Genomic DNA, 14,937 nt, shown 5'->3' with positions numbered 1-14,937 from the left:
ACAAATAAATAAAACCGAAAAAGAAAAGTAATACGTAGCATTTTTATATTTACAGAGAAGACTATACAAGGTAGTAAGAGGCTCCCCCCAAGTACTGGTGATGCTCAGTCTATGAGGGTTACTGTTGACCCTCTGAATTTTCTCATTTTAACCATCAGAAAACCCTGGCATTGTCCTCCACCATCCAGTCTCCTGGCTCTTCCTGGTTTGTGTCACAAGTTCAATTAGGTTATTTAGACACTTCGGACATTTAAATTCTTTGTTTGTGTATGTTTAAAATCAAGGAAAAATGTCATGGAAGGTTACCAAATCCATGTAATTTACCCAAGAAATGAGTCTACTGGGTAAATACATATTGAGGCAATTTTTAAAGTCATTTATTTATTCTACACACCTCGGCCTGTGGAATAAATAAATATTTGAGCTGTGCCCTCTGTGTGTTAGCGCATCTCATGAAAATGGATGTTGACACTAGATGTTCCAGAAGAATCTCGCGTAGAAGTTTTATATCTGAGCCGTTTGATTTTGGGGCTGGGGATGTCGAAAAAAGGAGGAAATGGAACCGTTTTTATGGGTGTCAATTACCTGCTCGCATTCTTTACACCGTCCGCCCCCCACCTCCCACCAACCCCCCATCCAAAAATATGGAAGATCAGGGCCTGAAACTTGCCAGTTTTTCCCTTTTCTTTTCAAAGCCCCCAAAAGTGTGCTTTGTCAGGAATTCCTTTCAATTCTCCCACCTCTTACTCCGGGAGGCATCAGACCATTCCAGGAAGGGCTGAAACCTTAAAATCGGGGCTTGTCTTTCTTTGTTCTCTCCTGGAAACCTGGGCGCAGCCCCCTCTAGACACTGTATCGATCTCCCCCAACCCCTTCCTCGCATACATGCTAATTGTACCTCTGTCGCAAAACAATCTTATTATCATGTTAATTAGTGGGAGGGCTGTTGAGGTTTTCCACTTCATTACCTACTAATTTCAAGATAAATGAATCCACAGGTTACTAAGTAAATAAGGTCACCTAGCAAGTGTTTGTAAACAGGGCGGGGAGGGGGCGGGTGGGGGCAGAAGGAAACAGGTTTGGTTTTCCAATGAGTGGGCTGGTTGGGTTTGGCTCTAGGCTGCCCGTGGAGCTGGGAGTCCCCGGGGGTGGCCGTGTCCCCGAACTCATTTGTAATGGAGAGGGACGTTGGCTGTCCACCTGGCTTCCCAGTGGGGCATTTCCTTCGCGCTCTCAAAGGGCCCTTTGTGGCCCATTCATTCCCTGTGCTGCGTGCCCCAACGCGGTTGCCTTTGTAGAGGGAGTGGGTAGGGAGGTTTACCCTTTTCCTGGGAACTTTGAAAGGGGCCGGCCGGTGGGTGGTGTCTTGACAAAGCACAGGACTGGGGTTTCCCACTCTCACTCCTGCTTGCTCGGGGCTGGGTTGTTCTAGTTTCTCCGCCTTCAGAAGTGAAAGGATTCGTTCCAAAGGGAATTAGAAAGCCAGGCCTGCCCCGCGTGAGATTGTTTTAACCAGTTTCAGGAAGGCGGAAAGGAACAACAAAAAACGTTAGCGGGCTTTCACCTTAAATACCAAAGACTGGAAACAAAAGGGTGTCTGGGAATGACTTTCTTGCCCCTTTTAGCCATTTGTCTTTTCAAAAGGGCCATAGGAAGGGGTTGTTGTTTTGCCTTTTAATCTGTTATTGACGCCCGTGCTTACAAAATGCAAAGGGAACGGGGAGATTGTCTGGAATTCCATGTGGGGCACCTCCAGGAATCTCTCTGGCATCTGAACCATCGGCTCCTCCCCTCTTTTTTTTAATTAAGATAATAAATTGGTCTTAAATTATCCTTGAAATCAGACCAGTGTTGATTACAATGGGCCTCACGCTGTGACAGCTCCAGAGGATGTTATTTTTATTCCTTTTCAACGAGATCTTAATCTGTCGCTGCCTGTAAACAAATTGTCACCATAACCTTGTTCTCCTCTCGCCGCCAAGACCTTTAAAGGTTCGGGAGATAACAGATCGGGCGCGATTTCATCAGCTCCTTGTGTTGTGCGGATCGCCCCGTTCACTCCCACCGGCGGGGGCTTTGCAGGGAGAGGGAGAGCTAATAACCACATCTCACATGAAAAGCTCCGCGGAGGCCTTTGAAAGCGGCATGTGTCCTGTAGTTAGAGTTCCAAAATGGCCAGCCACCGCTCTGGGCCAGAAACGCGTTTGCTTCTGTGGGAAGGACTAGAGCCAGCCCGCCTGAGCCCTTGGGGCCACTGGGCCAGGGACTAGGAGGAGAGACACAGAGAGAGGGACCACAGGGCAGAGACAGTCAGAGACAGAGAAACCAGGAGAGAGGCAGCCCCCCAAAAAAAAGGGAAGGAAGGGGGGAAAGGGAGGTAAAGAGAAGCGTGAGGAGCTGGAGAAAATGTTTGAAAATGTTTGACCCCGCGACCTGTAAACACAACGTGAGGAACCACTTTGCTCTCGGTTCCTCTTTGCAAAAACATTCCAGAAAGAGAGGGGATCAGATTACCTGGCGGGCATTTCAGAATCATCAGTGAGTGACTTAGATTTCCCTGGGAGGGTGTGCTCCCAGGCCCTGACAGGGGACAGTCCGTAAATGTCACCAGGGAGACGCTGATGAGCAAGAAGCTGGGGTCCCCAGCTCAGAGCCCCCAGGTGACCGCCTTCACTTGTCCGCTTTGAGGTCAGTTGAGAGTTATACCAAGATCAGTGCAGACTCTCAGGACAGATTTGAAGAGAATGGACAGCTAGACTCCGGCGTGTGGGGAGGAGGGTGGAGTTTATCTTCCGTGATCTCACCCCAGACTCCAACAGGGCCCACCCAACAGACCCTTCCAGACACACTGTGGTTGCTTTTTAAAAATATATTGTTATTGATTTCAGAGAGGGAGAGAGAGAAACATCAATGATGACAGAGAATCATGGATCTGCTGCCTCCTGCACGCCCCCTACTGGGGATTCAGCCCATAACCCCTGCCTGTGCCCTGACCAGGAATCCAACCGTGACCTCCTGGTTCATAGGTCGATGCTCAACCACTGAGCCACACCAGCCGGTCCCAGACATACTCTTTTCTTCATCTTCCCCATCTGACTTCTCCTGTCCTGTGACTCCTCAACCCCTTCGGCTAATTTGGTTACAGAAATGCCACCATGAGGTTTAACGGGTGATTATCTCTTCTGTTCATAGAGGACTTTGGTCACAAAAAGGGGTAAATGGATGTAGGAAGAATAAGCTCTGAGCTGGCCTGGCCTTTGAAGAATTTGGGGGGAACCTCAGGAATTTCCTCATCCCAACAGTTTTGAGTAGAGATGTCTTGGACTCTGGTTTGGACGAATAACCTCTAAGCATCTGTACAATAGGACAGATAGCATCTTCCCCCTGGGCTGCTGCAAAAATTAGATGACTTTCAGTGGATCAAATATGAAGAACAGTGTCTACATCTATAATAATAAAAGCGTAATATGCTAATTAGACCGGATGTCCTTCCGGACGTCCTTCCAGATGTCCTTCCGGACGACCTTCTGCAAGGGAAGCCTGGGTCCCGGGTCCAGAGGAAAGCCAGTGCCGGCAGCCGGGGAGAGGAAGGCCTACTCTTGCACGGATTTTGTGCATCGGGCCTCTAGTATTAAAAATAAAAGTTTTGCCCTGGCCAGTTTGCTCAGTGGCTAGTGCATTGGCCCATGGACTACAGGGTCTGGGGTTCAATTCCGGTCAAGGGCGTGTACCTCGGTTGCAGACTGGATCCCCATGCGGGGAGGCAACCAGTGGATGTGTCTCTTCACATTGATGTTTCTCTCTCTCTCTTGCTCTCCCCCTCCCTTCCATAAAATCAATGGAAAAAATATCCTCTGGTGAGGATTCACAAAAAAATAAAAATAAATAAATGAAGCTTTCCAATGGATGTTTATGTTCACACATGTCCCTTCTTTGGAATGTGCCAGAACCCGACTTAAAGTACCTTCAGGTCACAGAATGAAGGCATTGGCTTTGAGGGCTGAGTGAACACCCTTGCTGTCCCGCAGATAAATGAGTAGATGACAGGGGGCTCTTCTTGGTGAAAAGTCCCGGATATAGGACATTTTTCCCCTTGGGTCAGTGCTTCTTCTTTCTCTTGTTTCTCTGGAGACTTTTTCCTCTTTAAGAAACTGGCTTTGGTAATATTAGGTGATGTTTAAGTACCTGCTGGGTATTAGGCCGCTTAATTTTATTTTTCATTAAGTCAAAGGATTTGCACATAATTGGTTTCCCTCTGGGCTTGGTACCCACCTGTGGTTAGCAGCCACGGTTGGGATCTAGCATCAGACAAAGGTGGCTTTGCTTGTTTTTATTTCTTTTTTTCTCTCACAACTTTTAGAGGCTTACATCAGCTCATTGGTTTACTTCTTTTTTTGACAATAATATTTATTACACTTTTTCTGGAACATGTTCGTTAAAGAAAGTTTGCCCCAAAGCATACGTACGTATTCCCTACCATTTATCGAGCACTTATTATTTGCAAAACCCTTATAAAGCTTAGAGCCTTACGGGCATACGCAACTTAATCTCCATAGCCATTTGGTGAAATAAGTAACTTACCCAAGACCACAGAATTATAAGGTGGAAGGGACCAGCCTTGAACTTGAGTCCATCTCCCTCTAAAGGGGATGGTTTTTATCCCTTCCTGTGATATCATCTGTGATAAGGAGGTAGACAAGCAAGAATCATGCTGTTCTCAATTAGTTGCGAGAAAATCTTTTTTTTTTCTAAAATTCAGTTTATTGGAGAATATATTTGAGCCATGCTGGTTGATAGCCTAAGTTTTATTGCAAACATGTAAATGTTAAACTCCTGGTCTTACTGCTCATTAAGAGATAGGATATTGAGAATCCCTTCAGGCCACAATAACAAAATACTACAGACTGGGTACTTGTAAGTAGCAAAACTTGACTGCTCGCGGTTCTGGAGGCTGAAGTCCATGGTCAGGTGCCAGCATGGTCACAGGAAGACCTTCTGTGTGGTTGACTTCTACCACAGGAGCGCTGTGATCTCTTTTATAAGACCACTAATTCCTTTCACAAGGGCCCCACCCTTTTGACTTACTCTCCGCAAGGCCCCATCTCCTAATACTATCACCTTTGGGAGTTAGGATTTCGACATAGAAATTTGGGAGGGACCACAACATTCAGATTATAATATTGAGTAAGTTACTCACCCTCCTCGTCCTCTCTTTCTTCATCTGCAATGAAGCATTCAGCTCACAGTTGATGTGAGGAGTCAGTGAAAAAAAATATGTGCAGAAAGTATTTAGTACAATAACATAATAACTAAAATGTGGGAGAACTTAATACACAACACACACAGATACATACACATTATCTACACACATATATTACAAAATTAGAATGTCACTCTATATAGTTTTCATGCTCTAGCACAGCGGTTCTCAACCTGTGGGTCGCGACCCCTTTGGGGGTCAAATGACCCTTTCACAGGGGTCGCCTAAGACCATCGGAAAACAGATATATAATTACATATTGTTTTGTGATTAATCACTATGCTTTAATTATGTTCAATTTGTAACAATGAAATTGGGGGTCACCACAACATGAGGAACTGTATTAATGGGTCACGGCATTAGGAAAGTTGAGAACCACTGCTCTAGCATCTTAAATTTAACATTATAATTCTGAATATTTCCTGTTTATATTCATATATTTCCTGTTTATATTCAGCCATATATTTTTCTTTCTTGCAGTTTCACCATTATTAATATAATTTAATGATTCTGTATTGTTACATATTTGATCTTAAATTTTTGCCATTTTGATAATACTTCAATGTAACCCTCATACATGAATCACTGAGCATTATCTGCATTTTTTTCTTAAAATTGTCCTAAAAATCACTGAGTAAAAATATATGCATATTTGCAAGGCTTTCTGGAAGTACAGCCAAATGCTCTTCTGAAAAAAAAAATGCAAATTTACACCCTAATAAGAACATGGGAAGTAATTTGTTTTGCCTTGGCCAATAAACAATGCCAATTTAATGCCTTAAAAAGGTCTCTTTGATACTTTAATTTTCTTTTCCAAATAAAATTATTTTTTATTCCTTTGATTTTCAGTGTTAGTGAAAATTTTTCATACTCCCATTAGCTAATTGCATAAATTCTGTTATCACTATATGTCCTTTTGTCCATCTTTTATTCTTTAGCTACTTGATTTTTGTAAATTATAAATTTTCTATTTAATTGTCTCTTAATTATATGTATATGTATACCATACACAGATTTTAATATTAAGCTAGTTAAATGTCTATTTTTATACCTTCTCACTTTGCATGTATTCATAGAGATAGAATATATTCATCTATATATTATCCTAATTATTTTATGATTTTATTTCAATGGTTATCTTTCATGAACAATATTGACATGTTATTGAGGATGTATACATTATCCCACTTAATTCTAAAAAGTAAAACAAAACAGTAAGGCACCTATTAATATATTCTTTTGGAAAAAAATATATATCCAGGTGAAAAACCAGACTTGCTCTGATTCTAAGAAACATCAGTTGGCTAAGTTGTGATTCAAACTCAAGATGTGCTTAGCTAAATAGAAATAGTAAGAAGATGAGGGTTAGAATCATAAAATTGTCTAGTGTTTTTATCACTAGGTGGTGATAGTAGGTATAGCTTCAAGAGATGCTGGAAGGATGGATGGGTGGATGGAAGGAAGGAAGGGTGGGTGGGTGGAAGGAAGGAAGGAAGGAAGGAAGGAAGGAAGGAAGGAAGGAAGGGAAGGAAGGAAGGAATGAATGGATAGATGTATGGATGGGTGGGTGGGTGGGTGGATGGAAGGATGGGTGGATAGATGGATGAATTAATAGTCTCAATAGGCAATTTATTAGCCTCACAAAATGTCTTTCTCTGCTTGGTAGACCATTAGTCTGATTTAGCCTATATTCACTTCACAACCTTCCAGCCCCCAGAGGGGGCTCATCATTATGGGGAAACTCAAGGGGATCCTCAGGGTCAAGGTAACTGGTGTGCATGGGAGATTCTGTCCTTCCTGAGACCAACAATCCATCCTTTTATGCCAAAGCTAGTCCCCAGGTGAGCACTTTATTTGGATGTTGTGTAGGAGTTGAGAGCAAGGGAGCATGAGGCTGGTTAGCACATCTGAATCGCAGCTCCCTAGCTCTCCAACATCAGGCAAGGAAGTTACATAACCTCCCAGGGACTGTTTTATCATTTGTAAAATGAGGATCATACCGGTAAGTTACTGTACCAAAGGGCCTTTTCTTAGATCAGTAAGTTAATAAATTCAAGCCCCTCGAAATAGTGCCTGACACTCAAAAAGTGCTATTATCATTATTATTTCTTCCTTAATAAAATTGCATGTGATTTATAATGCTAACTGTTCTGTAAATAGCAGGAAAGTTACATAGGGATTTTCCCCCAGTTCAGAAACGTGACCCAACATATTCCCGGGGGGAGGGGGGGGAGGGAGTAAGGACATAGAATGATCCAAAGAGACTCTGATTAACCTTAAGAATTCGGTCTTTGGGGACACACAGGATTGTGCTGAGGTTCTATAAGTGAAGCTTCGAGGTCTTAAACCCGCCAGCCACGGCGTATTTCCATAGAAAACTGTGCATAGTAAGATTGCATCATGAGGATGAACTCATTTGAAATCTGGAACAGTTTTATAGTGAACACATCCAATAGGCCTTGGCAGGGTCTGCATCTCCTTGGAGAGTCAAACTGAATAAACTGGTTATTCAACATCATTATAAGCCTCGGAACAGGCCGTGTGTGTGTGTGTGTGTGTGTGTGTGTGTGTGTGTACGCACTGTATAGCCACATGTTCAAACACCAGACTTAATGGAGAGAGCCCTCCCCTATCTTATCCTATAGAACCTCCGCCACCCACCCCTCAGAGGGCAGTCAGAGGGCAAACGAGAGACACCCACACAAACTCCGAACGGCCCCAGATAACCACAGTTTGAAGTTTACAATAGAGAAGCAGCCTATCTCTGGATAAGCCGAATGCTGGGGGCTCCTCTTCTTCTTCTGGGATTTCTGAAATCTCGCCCCTGCCGCGTAATCTGCATGTGGCCCCTTTCAGCCACCTCCCCGTCACCACTACTCCAAACAGACGCCCCGGAGCCTTGATAGGTGGGGGAATGCTTAAAGGCTGGGTGATAAGCCCTTCCCAGGAAGCTAAATAAAACAAAGAAAGCTGCCCTAACCGGTTTGGCTCAGTGGATAGAGCGTCGGCCTGCAGACTGAAGGGTCCCAGGTTCGATTCCGGTCAAGGGCATGTACCTTGGTTGTGGGCACATCCCCAGTAGGAGGTGTGCAGGAGGCGGCTGATCGATGTTTCTCTCTCATCGATGTTTCTAAGTCTCTATTCCTCTCCCTTCCTCTCTGTAAAAAAGCAATAAAATATATTTAAAAACAAAAAACACACAAAAAAAACACGAAGAAAGCTGTGATGCCTCTTGTTAGTGGTTTAATTCCTAAGAGCAAAAAGCGTCATCATTTCGTAGCCGAGCTGAAACAAGACCAGAAGATGTTACGAAAACAATCACCCGTGTCTTATAAGAAATTGATTTCTTTCAGCTGCTTCGGACCAGCCAAATTGAAACTTTGCACTAAAAAAAAACTCCCACCCGCTCAGATGACAGCCAAAGGGAGAAGTGATGACAATGAGTGTTTGAATCTGTATTTTAGCTGCAAATACACCTATGTTTATGGGGACATGAAAAAGCTATCAAAGTAAAAGACAATTGTAACAAAAGAATCCTGTACGCTCTCGTTGGGAGAAACGTGTAATACCATGAAAGTCAAATAATATATTTTATAACGGTGTCATTCAAACAAACACAGATGTTTAGAACACGATTTGATGTCTGCGAGTGGGGTAGGAAGTAAAATCATTCTAGACTCCTGTGCACTGTTGTACAATAAAAGACAGCTTCATTTTCGAGCTGGAATCTCAGAGGGCTGGGGATACTCACAGGTTGCTTTAGGATAATGGAAAATATGATCTCATTAGCACCCGCTTTGTTACTCGTTCTCTCACAAAAAGGTAAATTACCACGTATTAATGCAGTTAGTGTTGTTTTTAATGTGCGTGGGGATCCAATAAAACGTTTATTAGGGAAGTGTGATGGTATGTTTGTTCTATACATCAGCATCCGGCTGGGCCTCAGCAGCCAATCACGTGGCCCAATGGAGCATTCTCGTAATGATGTAATAAAACCGGACTCTGATATTGTAAAATATGTTTATGGGGAGACTGTTGGGATATTTTTACGCAATCTTATTAGAGCAGGTGCCTAAACCTATTATATTTTGTAGTCCAATTTCAGTGGAATTTTTAAAATGTCAAATTCCTAATCTGGAGTTTGAATGCTGAAATGATTATGTTACGATGCGGAATATTATGCAGGCTCCCTCCTCCAGGCCTCACTTGTATGAGCAAGCATGCAATTGCCATGTGAACGCAGCCGTCTACATAGGTGTTTTGTCAGTTAATAGAATGCTATTGGCCAGATCGTGGGATTTTCCTCCTGGGCCATGGGACATTTTTAAAGATAATAACTACAGTCCAGCCAGCGTGCCTCAGTGGCTCAGTGGTTGAGCGTCGACCTATGAACCAGGAGGTCACAGTTCGATTCCAGTCAGGGCACATGCCTGGGTTTCCGGCTCAATCTCCAGTGTGGGGTGTGCAGGAGGCAGCTGATCAATGATTTGCTCTCATCATTGATGTTTCTATTTCTCTCTTCCTCTCTGAAATTAATAAAATTATAAAAAAGACAAAAGAGGCAACCTTAAAAAATACCCTATATATTGCCGAGGCCGGTTTGGCTCAGTGGATAGAGCGTCGGCCTGCGGACTGAAGGGTCCCGGGTTCGGTTCCAGTTAAGGGCATGTACGTGGGTTGCGGGCACATCCCTGGTGGGGATGTGCAGGAGGCAGCTGATCGATGTTTCTCTCTCATCGATGTTTCTAGCTCTCTATCTCTCTCCCTTCCTCTCTGTAAAAAATCAATAGGAAATATATATTTTTTAGAAACCCTATATAATAAAAGGCTAATATGCAAATTGTCCCCTCCACCAGGAGTTCGACCAGGAGTTCAAACAGGGTGCGGGGCTGGCCAGCCAATGGCCTGAGGCCACTCCCCCTGGCTGGTCCAGCCAGATCAGCCCTGATCACAGCAGGCCAACTGGACCCCACCCGTGCACGAATTCATGCACCAGGCCTCTAGTCTAATAGTTATTATTATAGGTACATGTCACTCCACAATGCTTTCCTAGGTCTGTTGTTGGCCACTTTCCCTCTCGTGCTCATCATTGATTTAAGGCCGCAGTGGTAGGAAATACTGCCCACCTTGTAGAGGACAGTTGGCCTGGAAATGCAAAACAATGTGTAGGGAGGAAAAATGAAATCATCTATTTCTAAGCTTTGGACGAGGCCCGAGGTGGATAAACCTCCCCTTTTCAGAGCAGCGTGAGCTCCTCAGACTCATACTGACTCCTCCCTGGGGAATTGACAGTGACAGTCCCCTCTCACGGAGCTTATGTTCTAGGTCAGTGATGGCAAACCTATGACACGCGTGTCAGAGGTGACACGCGAACTCATTTTTTTGGTTGATTTGTCTTTGGTAAATGGCATTTAAATATAGAAAATAAATATCAAAAATATAAGTCTTTGTTTTACTATGGTTGCAAATATCAAAACATTTCTATATGTGACACGGCACCAGAGTTAAGTTAGGGTTTTTCAAAATGCTGACACGCCGAGCTCAAAGGTTCGCCATCACTGTTCTAGGTGATGAGTAGGAATCTGTCTGTATTTGAGGGAGACAGTTAGTATCCATCTCCCACGTGGCTTTGGAGCTCTTTTCCTCTGTAGTCCTATGTCCTTCATCATTTCATTATCTTTGTTATAAACAACCTCACATTCTCTCTAGGAAGGCAGGAAGAATCTTAAATAAATAAAGATTTTGGGCCCGGCTGGTGTGGCTCAGTGGTTGAGCATCGACCTAGGAACCAGGAGGTCACGGTTCGATTCCCAGTCAGGGCACATGCCCGGGTTGCGGGCTTGATCCCCAGTGTGGGGCGTGCAGGAGGCAGCCAATCCATGATTCTCTCTCATCATTGATGTTTCTATCTATCTCTCTCCTCCCTTCTTTCTAAACCAATAAGATATATATATTTTTAAAAGACTTTGGATACTATAGAGACCAACACACATGTCTGAAAGTCTCCGAACGAAGTTGAAATTCCCAAGAGAATTCTGGAGAAGAAGAAAAAAGGCATTCCTTCCGTTGATTAATGAAAGAGAAGGACAGGGAGGTCACAGTGGAACAGTTGCCGAGACTCCTACCGCTGAGGAGGGTCGTTTAGGAAGAAGTATCAATCCGGTTTTTAAGTCCTCCCTGCTCGCAGCACACGGACCACAGCTCACAGGAAATCGGAAAACCAGAGCCCCAAAAATTACAAATGGCAACGCTATTATTTAGCCCTCGTTGCCAAAGGCACTCAATATAAAGGTTTTACAGAGGTGTCAACTGATATATAGCAAACACACAAATAGTCTCCAACGCTGTAAAATATGCAAGGAGAATTGGGCCGAAATATTAGGCATATGAATTACATTTTTGCAGAAAGTGCTTGCTAGGCACTGTAGTTAAGAGGAGCAATAAATACCAGGGCTAATGCTGCCAACGTCTTGTTGGGGGGCGGGGGGAGGGTGGTTCCACCCGCCATAATTTTGGTTTTCCATACCATGCTTCCAATCCATATTTTGGATAATGGAGTTATTAGGCTATTTCTTTCTGGTCTGGTGTACATTTAAAACGGGTTATTGTTCTCTCTCTCTCTCTCTCTCTCTCTCTCTCTCTCCCCTTCTCCTTCTCCCTCTCCTTCTCCCTCTTCCCTCTCTCTCTGCATCAGGGTTCATTTGGGGAGCCAGACATGTAAAAGGAGGACATGATAGCTTTTTAGGATCCATTCTCCCCTCCACACACACAGACTCACCCAGTGCAACCAATGAATGCATACATAAGTGGACCAACAAATCGATGTTTCTCTCCTTTCTTCCTTCCTCTCTCCCTCTCTCTCTCTCTCAAAATCAGTTTTACAAATCTTAGCTTCTTCACATTTCACGAGCAAATCTATATAACTAATTGAAAATATCCACTGGGATTTGGATAAATAAACCATTATGTTTTAGTGAGCACCCATTATGTGATAGATTCTGTGACAGATGCTCTATAAGTCCTGAGAAAATAAGACAGTCTTCACCCACCAAGTCTTTAATATCCACTTACCTTGTCTCTGTGATATGCACAGAATACATCTTCTACGTTTATACCAGCGGTCGGCAAACTGGGAGGGCAGCAGCTGGGGACTGGCTGGGAGCCGCTGCCAGAGCCCACGTGCTACGGGATGAGCAGCTGGCTGCTCTCACTCCCCAGCGGTGGAAGGTACGAGGCGGCGCCTTGGTTCAGGGCCTCGTGTGTGTCTTCCTCACAGCTTTCACCCCCCACCCCGCCTCCTGTTCCCCATCCCAGAGGCCAGAGAGGTTGGAGTTCATTGATCTTTTCCCCGAGTCTTACCACGAATGTGAAAGCATCCCGCGAGCAAACTGTTTTTTCTTCAAGTCTCCCTGAGGCCGTCTCTGTCCAGAGAAAAAGCAAAGAGCCGATGGAAGGATCCAGAGCTCCTGGGAGCATCCCCGTCAGGCCAGGCAGGGCACGCCGCTCCCAGGCCTCTGGTGGAGGAGGGGCTGCTCGTTCCCCAGCTGCCAGCGTTCTTCTCGGCCATCCCAGCACACCCCAGGCCCTGCACCGTTAGTGACGCTGTACCATCCCTCTGGCAACCTCCTGGCAGCATGCCCACCCTTCTGTGTCCAGGCCAAGTATTTCTTTCCAACAGATTCCACACTGATGCAGCCTAGGCCAGTGGTCGGCAAACTGAGGCTCGGCAAACTGCCACATGCAGCTCTTTGGCCCCTTGAGTGTGGCTCTTCCACAAAATACCGGCTCTTCCACAAAATACCGACTTCTGCACATTGGCCGCGAAGTTTCAATCGCACTGTACGTGCGTGCACAGGCCCTGCACCGTTAGTGACGCTGTACCATCCCTCTCGCAACCTCCTGGCAGCATGCCCACCCTTCTGTAACAGATTCCACACTGATGCCTGTGAGATACCACAATGGATTATTGAACAGCCTAGGCAAGCCCTGGTGTGTGTGTGTGTGTGTGTGTGTGTGTCAGAGATAATATGTCTCAGGACCCTGAACTTGGACTTGAAGACATCACTTCCAATCACCTTTTTGTTGTTGTTGTTGTTAAATAACCTGAGGATATTTCCCATTGATTTTTAGAGAGAGTGGGAGGGAGAGAGAGAGAGAGAGAGAGAAACATCAATGTGAGAGAAACACATCGATTGGTTGCCTCCTGCACGCACCCCAACAAGGGCCGGGGAACCTGCAACCAAGGTACGTGCCCTTGACCGGAATCGAACCCGGAACCCTTCAGTCTGCAGGCCGATGCTCTCTCCACTGAACCAAACCGGCTAGGGCTCCAATCACCTTTGATACATGACACACTATATGCACCGTAAAAACAATCAACAACAGTAAATGAATGATAAGATTCAGAATTAGACTCAAATACAAGAATCAGGCGTATATGCAGATTTGAACTCCATATTTCCAAATTCGAGGCCCCTAAGACTGGGCAGCCAGAGGTGAGGGAGGGAAGCTTTCTAAACAGAATGATCCCGGGTTATTGAAACATATTTAAGTTCCCTGACAATGTTAGCATTAAGATGGGGGGCTGTGACTTACTGCTCTCGCTAAAAATCCATTCATCCACCACGGGAGACATGAACACGGTCGTCCACTCTGGAACAGGAACATTAGATGTATGTCTGGATGTTGGGTAGTTCCCACGCCTCGGCCCTTCTGCCTGTGGCTGAAGAGAAATTTCCACGGCCTTCTTTTCCTCTGGAAAGAGGCAAAGGCATTCTCCCCGTGGAGCACCCACACGGTTTTAGAACAAGGTACTTTAAGTACGTCTCCTTTTCTTAATTTTTATTTTTTTAATTACAGTTGACATTCAATATTATATTACTTCCCAGTGTATAGCATATTGGTTAGACCAGCCGTGGGCAAACTACGGCCCGAGGGCCGGATCCGGCCCGTTTGAAATGAATAAAACTAAAAAAAAAAAAGACCGTACCCTTTTATGTAATGATGTTTACTTTGAATTTATATTAGTTCACACAAACACTCCATCCATGCTTTTGTTCCGGCCCTCCGGTCCAGTTTAAGAACCCATTGTGACCCTTGAGTCAAAAAGTTTGCCCACCCCTGGGTTAGACAGTTAGATAACTTATGGATTCCCCCCCATAAGTCTCTAAGTCTGTCTTCTTTAGTCCGAAGACAGTCCTATGATGTAGACATACGTGCCCTATGTTTTGTACAGGATCAGAGAAGTTAAGTAACATGTCCGAATTCACATACCTAAGGGAGAAAAAGTTAGAATTCAGTCAGGGATTCCAAATTTCTGCTGTTGTATCCACTCCAATCCCTTCCCAAATGTATAGATGTCAATATCAAGTTGATTATTTTATCATTTCAGGCTTGGTCAAAGTTTAACCCTGGAGATTCTGGGACAGTTTGATGTACAGTTGGTTTATTGCCCAAAATAACCTTTTGAATTCTTTGTTAAAAAAAAAAATAAAAGATCAGCCCGGCTTGCATGGCTCAGTGGTTGACCATCAACCTATGAACCAGGAGGTCACAGTTGGATTCCTGATCAGGGCACATCCCAGGTTGTGGGCTTGATCCCCAGTGTGGGGCATACAGGAAGTATCCAATCAATGATTCTCTCTCATCATTGATGTTTCTATCTCTCTCTCCCTCTC

The sequence above is a fragment of the Myotis brandtii genome, unplaced genomic scaffold, assembly GCF_000412655.1.
Source record: "Myotis brandtii unplaced genomic scaffold, ASM41265v1 scaffold308, whole genome shotgun sequence".
NCBI classification, from domain to species: Eukaryota; Metazoa; Chordata; class Mammalia; order Chiroptera; family Vespertilionidae; genus Myotis; species Myotis brandtii.
The sequence above is the reverse complement of the archived record's forward strand: the minus strand, read 5'-3'. Positions refer to the sequence as shown.